The following is a 13,206-nucleotide window of genomic DNA, read 5'->3' on the forward strand; positions in this document are numbered from 1 at the left end:
GTCTTTGCTCACATTTTCTTATGTCTTCCTGGGACACAGAGGAGTCCTCCCCTGGCCATCCATGGAACTGCTGGTTTAGGAAAAGGCTGATTGGGGAGGAACATTGGGAAGAAGGAAACCACAAGCCTGGAGTGGGTACAGAGGCTACTGTGACTGGTACTGGCAAGGCAGGGCTCTTGCTGCAATTGCTGGGTCAGAAAAGCCAGCAACACATGCCTTTGTGATTCCCTCGGGTGGGGGGTGGGGAGTCAGCACCCAGAGATCCTGCAAGTACAAAGCTCCTACACCTATAGTAGCTGCTCCAGTGCTGCAAAAGGCCTGTGCAGAGTACTTATAAGGCAGTACTTGTGGGAGATATGCTGAGGTTGTGAGTTCAAACCTCCCTTGGAGTAATGGTTTCTACTCCCTTCTGTTCTGGTCCCTTCCAGTGAACACTGGGGGAGCTGTGATTCCAGCTCAGTGGAGGGTGTTTGTTGCTCATTTTCTGCTCTCGCCACCATCCCTGGCACGTGCAGTGGGAATTTTCACTTATCCCATCCTCTGGGGTGGAATCCCAGCTCCCCCAGCGTTCACTGCAAGGCATGGGTTCCCAAACTAGGGGGGAGGGGGATGCCCCCCGGAGTAGGCATGAAGAAATTTCAGGGGGGGGAATGAGGTGACCCAGCTGGGTTTTTTCCCTCAAGTTTTGCTGCTATTTTGGATATTTGCTCAGAGCTGTCGAGACAGTTGCCAAAGTAGTTCAGTTGGGAGAGCATTAGATTGAAGATCTAATGGTTCCTGGTTCAATCCTGGGCTTTGGTAGAAACCTTTGCCAATATGGCATAGTCTGTTTTGGCATCTCTACATCTCTGGTCAGCAAACATCTACAGTCAGAGTTCAAAGCTGAACCAAGAGGCCCGGAATTACATCATAAAGATGATCATATTTCAGGGATAGAAACTAGAAAGGGGATTTCATGACACCTCAGAGGTTGTTGACACAGGAGAACAGAGCTCTTGGCTTCAGCTGCTCCCAGCCTTGCAACTCTGTTTTTAATTCCATGCCCCCAGAAAGGAACAGTAACAGAGCCTGCCTCGGACTAATTCTTAGGCTTTCCCATATGGAGGACACACTATTTCTGTTTTCTTAGACTGTAAGTTATTAAGTTGATTTAAGCAATTTCAAAATAGTTTCCAAGTATAGACATGCCCTTATAGTCCTGGTCTTCACAACATCCTCTAGCAAGGAGTTCCACAGGTTGACTGCGCTTGTGTGAAGAAATTCTTCCTTTTGTTTGTTTTCAACCTGCTAATATCATGGCACACCCTTAGTTCTTCTATTATAGGAACAAGAAAAATACCTTTCCTTATTTACAGTCTCAACAACTGCCATGATGTATAGACCTCTATCTTATCTCCCCTTGTCTCCACTTTTCTAAGGTGAAAAGTCCCAGTCTCTCCTCATGTGGCAGCTGATCCAAACCTTTCATCATTTTTCTTGAGCTTTTCTGAAGTTTCCAATGCCAAGGTCTGGTTTTTTGGGGGGCAGGGGATAAGGCAACCACATTTCCAGTCAGTGCTCAAGTTGTGGGCACCGCGTGGATTTATAGAGATGTAATATGATAGTCACTGTCTTCTTGTCAGGCCTTTTAAAATAATTTCTAACATCACATTTGTGGCTGCACATGGAGTGGATGTTTTCAGAGATCTCTCCAGCTGTGACTTGTTGTAGCATATTCGCTTTCATTTAGTATGTGTGTTACTAATTGTTTATACTAACTATGGCAGCTGATTCAAACTTTCATCATTTTTCTCGTACTTTTCTGGGCTGTTTCCAATGCCAATGGCAGCTGCCTGCATGAAGCCCTCCCCCCTCCTCCACTCAGGCTCTTATTTCCCCAGGCACCTGACACCTGCAGCCTGTGCAGGAAAGGAGTTGCCTGGGAAATGTGCTGGGGTGTTGGCCAGGGCTCAGCCAGGTGAGTCTCCCAGCCAGAGCCTGCCTCTGGCACCCCAGCCCCTCCCTTCCCTCAACCTATTGCCCCTTCCCATGCTGAAAGAGCAAAGACTTGGCAGAATTCATGAATATAGAGGAGGCTATTTCCCCTGACTGGGAGCCCAACCCCGGCCGCAGCAGTGGAAGTGCTCAATCCTAGCCACTCAACAGACACAAACCTGCAGTGTTGGCTCAGCTACACTAGTCATCCCAGGTCACTTTCTCTCCTTTTCAGGACATGGGTCCATTCTCGGAGAAGGCGTGTGATGCCAGCATAGATGCTCCCCAGCACTTCTCCCCTGGCTACACCCTCAGGGCCAGAGATGTGGACCTGCCCCTCTGCATCATGGGGGATGCTGCCTGCCCTTTGCTCCCAGGCTGATGAAGCCCTAGACAGGACACGTTGCCTAAAGCCAGGAACGTTTCCCAGGTGACAGCTCCCATTTTCCTAGGTCCTCCTGGGACACAGAATAGGCCTCCCCTGGCCACCCATGGAGCTGCTGGTTCAGGAAAAGGCTGATTGGGGAGGAGTGTTGGGAAGAAGGAAACCACAAGCCTGGAGCGGGTGCAGAGGCTGTTGTGACTGGCACTGACAAGGCAGGGCTCTGACTGCAATTGCTGGGACAGGAGAGACAGCACCACATGCCCTTGTGATTCCCTGAGGGGAGTCAGCACCTAGAGAGCCTGAGGGTGCAACCTCTGCAGCTCCTGCGGCCATGGAGAGTGAGGGTCTGTGGGCTGCAGGCGCTTCTCGCTTGTGGTTTCCGTCTTCCCAACACTCCTCCCCAATCAGCCTTTTCCTGAACCAGCAGCTCCATGGGTGGCCAGGGGAGGCCTCTTCTGTGTCCCAGAAACACATAGGAAAATGTGATTAAAGGGTGTCAAAAGGCACCACTGGGAGTTGAACCCAGGATCTCCTGTTTACTAGACAGGTGCTTTAGCCAACTGAGCCATGGTGCCCTCCTCAGGAAGTCTGGTGAAACTGTTCTATTCCATGGTCCCAGACAACATCTTTGACTCCCAAAGTGCAGCCAATCTCCATTTCCCTCCAGCCCTGGGGGTGTCTGGCTCCCTGGGCACAGAAAGCTACAGCTCACTCGGCAGAGGCTCTAACATGCTCATCTCCCCCAGCCGCTGGGGCTGTAGAGTGGCCTTTGCGGTTTGGCCCAGATGTGGGGAGGGAGAAGTGCAACAAACATTAATCAGCTGGCTTGTAAATCCCTTGGTCCTAGGGTTTGGGTTAGAGCCCCAAGGAGGGGGCCTGGCCTTCTTCAATTTGCTCCCTTCCTGAGGGCACGGAATTAACAAGAGAAAATTTCTTAACCCCACAGCAATCAGAACTGGCTAAGGAGTTAGCAACAAATTTTTTTTCAACATTTAAGTAAAGGAAGGAAACCCTCAGGGGTGTTTCTGTGTGTTTCTGGACCAAGGTTCATTCAAGTGTGTTTTTTTTTTGTGGACCTGCCCCGACCGCACCCCTAGAGACTCTGGAACAAAGAAGACACATGAGAAGATCCCAACTTTCTTCCTTTTGCTGTGACATGGATGGATCTAGCTCAGGTTTCACTCAAGGGGTCCGTCTGCATGTGAAGTACCTGTGTAGGGATAACATATAAATGTATTAAAAATAATTCCCTCAAGTGGAAGTGACTCCCCATTATTTGTTCCCCACAACTTAAAGGCTGTGTCTACACTGGCATGAATTTCCGGAACTGCTTAAAACGGAATACTATTCCGTTTTAAAGAAGCATCTACATTGGCAGGCTGCTTTTCCGGAAAAGCCCTTTTTCCGGCAAAGCGTTTGCGGCCAATGTAGGCGCGCTTTTCCGGAAAAGAGCCCAGAGCGCCATTTTCGCGATCGGGGCTTTTTTCCGGAAAAGACTACTGGGCTGTCTACACTGGCCCTTTTCCGGAACAGTGTTCCAGAATAAGGACTTATGCCCGAGCGGGAGCAGAATAGTTTTTCTGGAATAGCGGCTGATTTTGTACAGTAGAGCATCGTTGCTTTTCCGGAAATTCAAGGGCCAGTGTAGACAGCTCGCAGCTTATTCCGGAAAAGCGGCTGATTTTCCAGAATAAGTGGCCCAGTGTAGACACAGCCAAAGTGTTTAGATTTATTATTATTATTTGTTAAGATTGTTAAATGTTTAGATTTATAATTATTGCCCCTCTAGAATATAATTTGTTAGGAATGTAATATTAGGTCATGTAACTTAAAATTGTTAAAAATATAATACTATGTAGCCAGAAACAGCTCCCCTCTCTGTGTCCCAGGGCACGCTCAAACTTATTGTTACACAATTGACACCCATTCTCTTCAAAGCATTGTGAAGCAATTAACCCTAATCGCAAAGTGAAACATTGTAACAGTAACTCAGCACTCAGAGAGAGACTGTTTTAAGAAATGCCACCCAGAAACTTGTGACTTTTTGTAACTACAACTCTTGTACATGTAAAGTTATTATTATACAAAATACTGTATGGGAAACATTAATTAGGGAATGTATGTAAGAGAGAGATTGCTTGGACGATGAATGAACGGTTTGAGAGGTGCCAGCCTGTGAATGCAGCAACAAAGGCCTGAAGAAGGCATCAGGTGCCAGTGCAACCAAAAGATGTCAAGTGGAGAAAACCAAGTACTGGAGGCCCACCCTATGAGATCATTGACGAGCACCTGGCAGCCACCCTGGACATCAGCATGATGCAGCGATTCCCATAGACTGGCATAGGAAGAAATTCCTGTAAGAACTGGACTAAAAGACTATGGAGTCAGAGTCCAAGGTTCTGCTGCCAGCCCACCAGGAGCTTCAGATGCGCATCTGATCAGGACTTTGCTCCCCACTACCATCACTTGTGTACAGAATACCTGGCCAGTATTCTGTCACAAGCAACTTTCAGGCTAGTAACTATAACAACTACACAGAACCTGACTGAATGGATGAATGATTGAATGAATGTTTATATATATATATATATATATATATAAAAGTGTATAAGTGTTAAGTAGTGATAGGAATAAGTAGCTAAACAACATTGTTTGCTTCTATCTTTATTCTTTATTATTATCTCTACAATAAATGTGGCTTTTTGCCTTATCCCCCTCATAAGATCCTGCTTGATTTTATTGGTACAACACCTGTGACAGCACCTGACTCCTCTGCCCCCTCATCAGCAATGCCGTATACTTGGGGGAGCACGCGCTCCGAGACTTATAGAAGGGACAACCTGGACCAGCCACCCTTAGGGTACGTCTAGACTACATGCCTCTGGCGACAGAGGCATGTAGATTAGGCTACCCGACAGAGTAAAATGAAGCGGCGATTTAAATAATCGCCGCTTCATTTACATTTACATGGCTGCCGCGTTGAGCCGACAAACAGCTGATCAGCTGTTTGTCGGCTCAGCGCGATAGTCTGGACGCTCCCCTGCCGACATCAAAGGGAGTTGTCGACAACCCAGGTATGCCTCATCCCAGGAGGCATACCTGGGTTGTCGACAACTCCCTTTGATGTCGGCAGGGGAGCGTCCAGACTATCGCGCTGAGCCGACAAACAGCTGATCAGCTGTTTGTCGGCTCAACGCGGCAGCCATGTAAATGTAAATGAAGCGGCGATTATTTAAATCGCCGCTTCATTTTACTCTGTCGGGTAGCCTAATCTACATGCCTCTGTCGCCAGAGGCATGTAGTCTAGACGTACCCTTAGTTAGGCTCCCTTTGATAGCTCAGCTGGCAGAGCGGAGGACTATAGCGTGTGCTTCGTAAGTGATCCTGAAGTCGCTGGTTTAACTGTGGCTCGAAGGAGTGATTGTTTTCCCTCCGGCCTGGCCTTAGTAGAAGGCAATCAAGGTGATTGCCTTGGGTCCATGTCTTCAATTGACAGAAAGATTGTGGGTACGAGCTGCCAATCACATTTCTTGGGCTGCGCAGGTTCTGTCCACACACAAAAGTTCTTTTGGAACAATGGCCGTTATTCCACAACAACACTGCAAGAGTCTACACAGCAATTCCGTTATTTTGAAATAATTCTGAAGTAACAGACGGCTTATTCCGACTTCTGCAAACCTCATTCTACGAAGAATAACGCCTATTCCAATTAGCTATTTTAAAAAAAAGGCCTGTGTAGGTGCGTCACTGCTGCTAGTTTGAAATAGCCCCTCCCCGGGGCCATTCTAAGTTATTCTTCCCGGGGCTCTATATCGAGGTGACAGGAGACGGGGCTGGTTTCAGGATTTCTTTTAGTGCAGCAGCAAGGGGAGATGGAGGAAAATCAACCCCGTTTGCAAGCTTTGTGTGACAGGAGGGGTGAGAGCTGGGGAGCCCATCTCTTCAAAAAGAGCATTTGGGTGCACCCAGGGGCAGCAAGAATTCAGGTCCTCTGGCCAGTGCATTGGGGACAACGTGAGAGCCCTTCCATGAGCATTTTCTGCTCCCACTGGGGAAGGCAGCTGGGCTCCCTCTCGGGCACAAAGGCAGCAGTGCCTGGCCCAGAAGGTCTGGTGTCCAGCAGATCTCTGCCTCAGTGTGGCTGGCTTTTGGGGAGAGCAACTAGGAAATGGGGTGGGAGGGGGGACTAGTGCAGCCACTTAGCCCCTGGCTGGCTCTCCCTGTAAAAAGATGATGATGATCACCCTGAACACTAGAGAATGTGGGAATCAATCCCACTGCCTCGCACATGCAAAGCAAGCGCTCTACCACTTGAGCTAATTCCCTTACTGTGTTAAGTTTGGCCTTCTTGGAGGCTCTTCCCTTCTCCACAGGGACGTCTGTCATCTAGGTCAGTTAGTCCTGGGAAAGGAGAAGGCTCCAAAAAGGCCACAAGGGCAACTCTCAGGAAGGAGACTCCCTGCAGCAAAGCCATGGGGGGGGGGGGGGCGGCGGCAGAACGTGGTCTCTTTGATGATCCCTGCCCTGCAGCCTGTCCCACCTGGTCATTGTCATGGACTCTCTGTGAGGTCATCACCTCCCAACCTCCTTTAGCCAATAAGCTGAGGGGCTTAAAAAGCCCCTTGTGATGTCACTGCCACACCCACCCCTGCCCTCCAGGGCTAATGTCCTGTCCCAGGCAGCCCCTTTGCCTGGCTGAGCTGCTCCCAGGGATGAAAGTGACACATTTCTTACAGGGACTGTTCTATTGGGCACCACCCCTTGGGCAGAGGGAGGCTCAAGGCAGGAAGTTGTGGGAGGGGTTGTGATAGGACAGTACCTGTAAGAAATTAAAATGTGGAGTGTGGGAGGCTCAGGGCAGGGATTTGGGGAGTGGGGAGGGGGGCTCAGGGCAGGGGTGAGGATGTGGAAGGGTAGAGAAGTCAGGGCACATGCAGCCTTTGTTACTCACCTGGCTCGGCTGAAGCTGACACTTTGTTCCTCGCTTCCCTTCTGCTGCTTCATATCTTAGGGTGCCTCCACCTGCCCCATGCTGAGATCCAGGCCCAAGCAGGAAAGAGGCGGGTGGGCCCTGTTGGCATCAGGGTCTCACCACCCATCTTCTTCCCACCATCCGCAGCCACAGCCCCTTTCAGCCACTGGGTCAGCCCAGGAAGGGAGGCAGGAAATGGGGCTAAGTAGCGAGTCAGGCTGTGAGGGGCAGGCAAAGCTCATCTTGCCTTGCAGGGCCACCAGTAACAGCATCTGACCTGTGCGCTGCTGTGGAGTAAAGCATCCCTGAGGGAGAACCAGTGTCATCAATGTACTCACTGCAGCTGCTGAAATAGTTTAGGGAGAAGTGCATTAGTGAGAAGAGTTAAGAGTCCCTGGCTCAATCCCAGCCCTTGGTGGAAATCTTGGTGGTGCTCCTGTGGCTGAGCCGTTGTGTGGGTCTATCTATACTAGTAGTGCCCATGAGTGCCATGGCGCCTGCTGGGCCATTTATGTGTGCCTGCCGAGTGACTGAGGCTGGCCCGTCCCCAGGTGCATAGAGCAAGTGCTGAGCTGGCCCTGGGCACATGGTGTATGGGTGTGGTGCTGGCCCTGGGTGCATGGCACTGGGGTGGTGCCAGCCCTAGGGGTGTGGTGCATGGGTGACACTGGTACTGGGCACATGATGTAAGGGTGGCTCTTCCCCTGGGTGTGGGCGTGGCCCTGCCTTGGGTGCATGTGTGGTCCTGCCGCTGGGCAGCTCCAAAAGGTTGGGGACCACTGGTCTAGACTGTGTTGTTATTTCTAGCTAAGAATGCAAAGTAGAGAAAGTAGACACACCAGAGTTGCAAATGAAGCAGGGATTTAAATAGCATGTGCTTCATTTGCATACTCTCACCCATGTGCTGTTCTGAAAGTGAAAGGGCGTCTGGGGCTGCTTGTTCAAGCCCCTTGGTTTGAACTAATGTGATTCTTCACTTTTTACCCTTTGTGCCTCCCACCCCAACATACCCCAATCCCCCCCCCGCAACCTGTCCCCAACACACCCCTTTCCCACTTTCCTCTCCCCCTTCCCCTACTGGTAACACAAACCGGACTTTTCTCTATTGAAAGAACAAACTCTCTGGGGAATGTGGGGAATGTAGAACTGGGGAGGGGCTGGGGAAAGAACCTGGGAGGAGGGTAGAGGCTGGGGGGGAAGGGGAGGTGGGGCTCAGGGCTAAGGCTAGGACTGACACCTTCCTCTAGTGATCCCACTGCCTTATGTCAGGGGCCTCAGCAGCGCTGGGGGGTGGCTCCAGGGGGAGAAGCTGATTCAAGGGAATTTGAGCTGCTGGGCCACTAAAGCAGGCCACCAGCAGCAGCCTCTGTGCAGGGCACACACGCTCCAGGCCTCCCGGTCATATTGAGTCTCCCCACGTGGCTTGGGCTTAGAGCCTGCCCCCCACCTGGTGCCTTGAGGTAGCCAAGGGCATCAGTTCCCCTGCTTTTCAGGAAAGGAAGACAGGTGCCAAGGCCCTTTTATCCACTGGATCTGTGCAGGCTGGAGCTTCCTACCAGTTCTCTGCCCTGCTTCCTGCAAAGCTCCCATTTTTGCTTGTTTCTGCTTCCCTGTCCATAGCAGGCAGCTAAAGGAAGGGACGTCACCAAACTGAACATCCCAATGGGGTTTGAACCCACCACCTTAGTGTTATCAGTATCACACACTAACCAACTGAGCTAGTCAGGATGTCTCTGCAGCTGCCAATGGCTCTTCTCTGACAGGGCCACTAGTGACTCACTGTGATGTGGGCTGGCTAGTCCAGCTGGTTTGAGGGTTAGTCAAGGTGGCTGGCAGTCGACATGGTGCACTGAGATCCAGGGCAAAGAGGCAGCCGGAATCTCTTGCTGCCAGCACCTTGCCTCCCAGCTTCTTCCCTGTCAGCAGCAGCCGCAGCCCCTTTCAACCACTGGGTCAGCCCAGGAAGGGAGGCAGGAATGGGGCCTCAGATTGCAGGATTCAGAGTCCTGAGCGCTGCCCTTGACACCATGGGACCTGAACCAACCACCTTTCACTTAACTGGGCCAAACTGGTGCCCCAGTTCATGCCCACGGGGACCTGCTTTACTTGGTTTCCTTCCAACTTCTTCTCCTGGGCTGCAAGGAGCATCCCTGAGATTCCCTGGGACAGGCACAGGACTCTGCCTCCCTACAGTCGGCCCCACCACACAGGCTTTGGCAGAATGGAGGGGAGGGGCTCTATTCACCCCACTGAATCCCACAGAGGTGCTGAGCTTGTGCCCTGCCCCCCTCAGCTTGGCTTCCCTCCTCTGCCCCATTCCTGCCTCATTTCCTCTTTGTGCCAGTCACACAAGGGAGACAGCAGGAAAAGCCAACCCCCAAGGGCAGGGGAAGCCAAGCCACAAGCCTCCAGCCTGACCCATCTGGCTTCCCCAGGCTGGCACCAAGGGGCATTCTCAGCTGATGTCACTCCCCTGTCACATGGGATTTGGGCTCATCTCAGGCACAGGCCTGGCAGCAGGAGCTGCACTTGCCTGGCCACCAAGGGGAACTGCAATAGGGGAAGACCCTGTGTTTTTACCTGGTTTTAAACTAGAAACCTTTGGTATGTCGGGTAACCATGATGACCACTATACCACAGAAACACACACTGGTGGGGGTGGAACTTGGCTGACTGTTCTGTTCCTAGCTCTTGGCTGACTGTTCTGTTCCCCCCTTTGTCACGTGGTGAGTTGGGCTCATCCCAGGTACAGGCTGGTCAGCAGCAGCTTTATGTACCTGGGCACCCAGGGGAGCAGCAATAAGAGGAAAACCTGTATTTCTCCCTGGTTTTGAACCAGGGACCTTTTGCATGTTAAACAAATGTGATAACCACTACACCACAGAAACATAACTCAATAGAAACATAACTCAATGGGGCAGGAACTTGGCTGACTGTTCTGTTCCTGGCTCTTTCCAACACCCTGCTCTGCAGGGGAGGGGAATGCACCTTGTGAACACTCCACATCTTGTTCTCAGGGAAGCCACTAACCCGAGCTGCCAGCTCCTCATTTCCTCACCAGCCCCTTGAGATTTGTAGCTCAAAGCTGGAGCTGCTGTGGAAGGAGGTGAAGCTACAGAAGCTGACGGGGACAATCAGCGGGCAGAGGGTTATTTTTTCTCCTCCCTGGGTTGATGTGACTAGAACTGAGGAGAAGAAAATCCTCTTCCCTTCTGCTCAGAAGATGGAAATCGCAGTTTGTTCTCTCTTTGGTTCTCCTAAAGCTGAACCCCAGGACTAGACTTTTTCTTTCTAAAACCCTGATGAAAGCAGAGAGTAAATTGTTTGCAAACTGAGAATGTGACTTGAAGAAGGGCATCGCCCAGCATAGGGCTTGAACCCATGACCCTGAGATTAAGAGTCTCATGCTCTAACAACTGAGCTAGCCAGTTTGGGTGCCAAAAAGCCTTCTCACACCCCATTACAGGGCATCAGGAGCCAAGTGTTCGCCACTGCCTGACAAGTCTTTTTTTTGCTCTCAGTGACCAAGAGTCTTGGTGCCAGCCTGGGGAAGAGAGATGAGTGAGGCCAGGAACCTATCGGAGAACCTTGTGGAATATTTGTCCAAGTTTAAGTCCATCAGAAAATGGATTTATAGGTGTTTCTGTGGCGTAGTGGTTCTCACATTTGCCTAACACACAAAGGCTATGTGTACACTGGAGGGCTCTCGCTCAAGAATGGCTGTTCTTGCACAAGTATCCTCAGAGCGTCCATACCGCCCACCTACTCTTGCGCAAGGAGATTAACAGTACGGCGTCAGAAGACAGGGCTTCTTGTGCAACAGCTACGCTCTTTTCTGACAAGTGTAAGCCCTTCCAGTTCCTGTGCTTTGACTTCCTTTTCCACAGGCTCCCCAGAGAGAATTTTGTGCCTCCTGATGGGTGTCTGACCTGGAGCTCAGTCTCTGGTTCGGTTGGGCCCTGGAACTTACAATCTGGCTGTTCTCATGTGTGGTTCCAGCAGCTGCAAGACTCCAACTCTTGCCCCCATGGCGCTAACAGGTGCCCACCTCTAAGTGCTCATCTAAATTGGTCTTTATGGTCCCTCAGTGCATTTTTCTCCTCAGCAGCACGCATGAGAGAAGCTGTTGCCAGCAGCCCTGCAAAGCAAGACGAGCTTTTCCTGCCTTCCTCAGACTGACTCGCTACTTGGCCCCATTCCTGCCTCCCTTCCCGGCCTGACCCAGTGGTTGAAAGGGGCTGTGGCTGCTGCTGACAGGGAAGAAGCTGGGAGGCAAGGTGCTGGCAGCAAGAGATTCCAGCTGCCTCTTTGCCCTGGGTCTCAGTGCGCCATGCCAGCCACCAGCCACCTTGACCAAACCTCAAAGCATCTGGACTAGCCAGCCCACATCACAGTGAGTCACTAGTGGCCCTGCCAGGGAAGAGCCCTTAGCAGCTGCAGAGACATCCCTGCAGCTGCCTGAGATGCCCCCCTGAAAGGGCCACTTACAAGCTAGGTTTCTGTAGGCTGCTAAGCACAGCTGGTTAGAGCATGGTGCTAATAACACCAAGGTTGTGGTTTCAAGCCCCATACTAGCCACAGCGCTGTTTGGTTTGGTGACTTGCCCTTGTTTAGCTGCCTGCTATGGAAAGGGAAGCAGAAACAAGAGAAGGCTGAGAGCTTTTCAGGTAGGCCTGAGAACTGGTGGGAGGATGCTCCAGCCTGCACCGACCCAGTGGCTAAAAGGGCCTTGGCCTGGCCTGCTTTCTCCAATAGCAGGGAAACTCTTCTCTTCCATTGTTCCCAATGGGGTGACTTGATGTCCAAATTCCTGCTGCCACAGTGGCTATCCCAAGGCACTCTGCAAGGAGGAGGTGCCCAAGCCACAGAGAAAGGATAAATATTTCCAGGTGGCCTGGAGAATGTGCTCGGCACATAGTGCTGCTGCCAACTGCTTGGTTGTCTGCTTCAGTGGCCTGGCAGCTGGCCCTCCCCAACCCAAACTCACTCCTGCTCCAGTTCCCTCTGAGCCTGCAGCTGCCCCTGCTCCTCTGGCTTCTTCCCCTGGAGCCATTCCATGGCTGCTGAGGCCCCCGCCCATGAAGAAGTGGGGCCACCAGAGGCAGGTGCCAGTTCCAGCCCAATATATGAGCCCCACCTCTCCATCAGCCTCCTCCTCCCTCCCAGGTTCTTTCCCCAGCCACTCCCCACTTCTACATTCCCCACATGAAAACCACAGTTCGTTCTTTCAGCAGGGAAAAGTCAAGTTTGTTTTACCGGCAGGGCAGGGGAAAGTGGGAAGGGAGAGCAGGGGAAAGGTTGGGGGGAGGCACAGAGGCCCCTTGTGGGGATGCCCAGGGGAGAGTCTCACAGGTGTCCTTGTCTGAAACTCTCCTCCAGGGCCTCTTGGAGATATAAGCCCCCAATGGGCTCCTGGTGGCATCATGGGCACCGAGTTCTTCGGTGGCCCCAGCACAGGTAGGGCAGCTGCTGCATAGAAGAAAGTGGCCCAGGGTAGGAATACCTGAATGGCCCAGTGGGGGTTGGTGAGTTTTGGCTTGTTCGTACCAACCCGGTCAGTGGACTGTTTCACTGCCCTTAGGGCTCTGATTTGGGACCCAGTGGAGGAAGAGGGCCTGGGTCCCACTACCGCCAACCCCTTTGCTAGCCTACGCTAAGAGTTCCCTGTCATTGGTCTTGAGCTGAGAAAGCTGTGCACTGGTGAACTAGAGACACTTACCTGTGGACTTGAGCCGAGAAGGCTGTGCACTTGCTAAGTAAAGAGATTTCTTGCGGGACTTTAGCCTGGAAGGCTGTGTTTCTGTTGATCCAAACCCCTCACTGGGGAGCCTCAGCCTGGAGAAGGCGAGGCTTGTGTTAATCAGGGACTCTACTC

General features: G+C 51.7%; 1 non-coding gene across 1 annotated transcript; it reads right to left on the reverse strand.

Annotated features, from left to right (window-relative positions):
• Window positions 1-2,860: 2,860 nt before the first annotated feature.
• On the reverse strand, window positions 2,861-2,934 carry TRNAT-AGU (transfer RNA threonine (anticodon AGU)). The gene has a single exon. It is a non-coding gene; the product is annotated as a tRNA-Thr (tRNA).
• Between the last annotated feature and the right edge of the window lie 10,272 nt (window positions 2,935-13,206).

Source organism: Pelodiscus sinensis, chromosome 28 (genome assembly GCF_052426305.1).
Source record: "Pelodiscus sinensis isolate ZL-2025 chromosome 28, ASM5242630v1, whole genome shotgun sequence".
Lineage (NCBI taxonomy): Eukaryota > Metazoa > Chordata > Testudines > Trionychidae > Pelodiscus > Pelodiscus sinensis.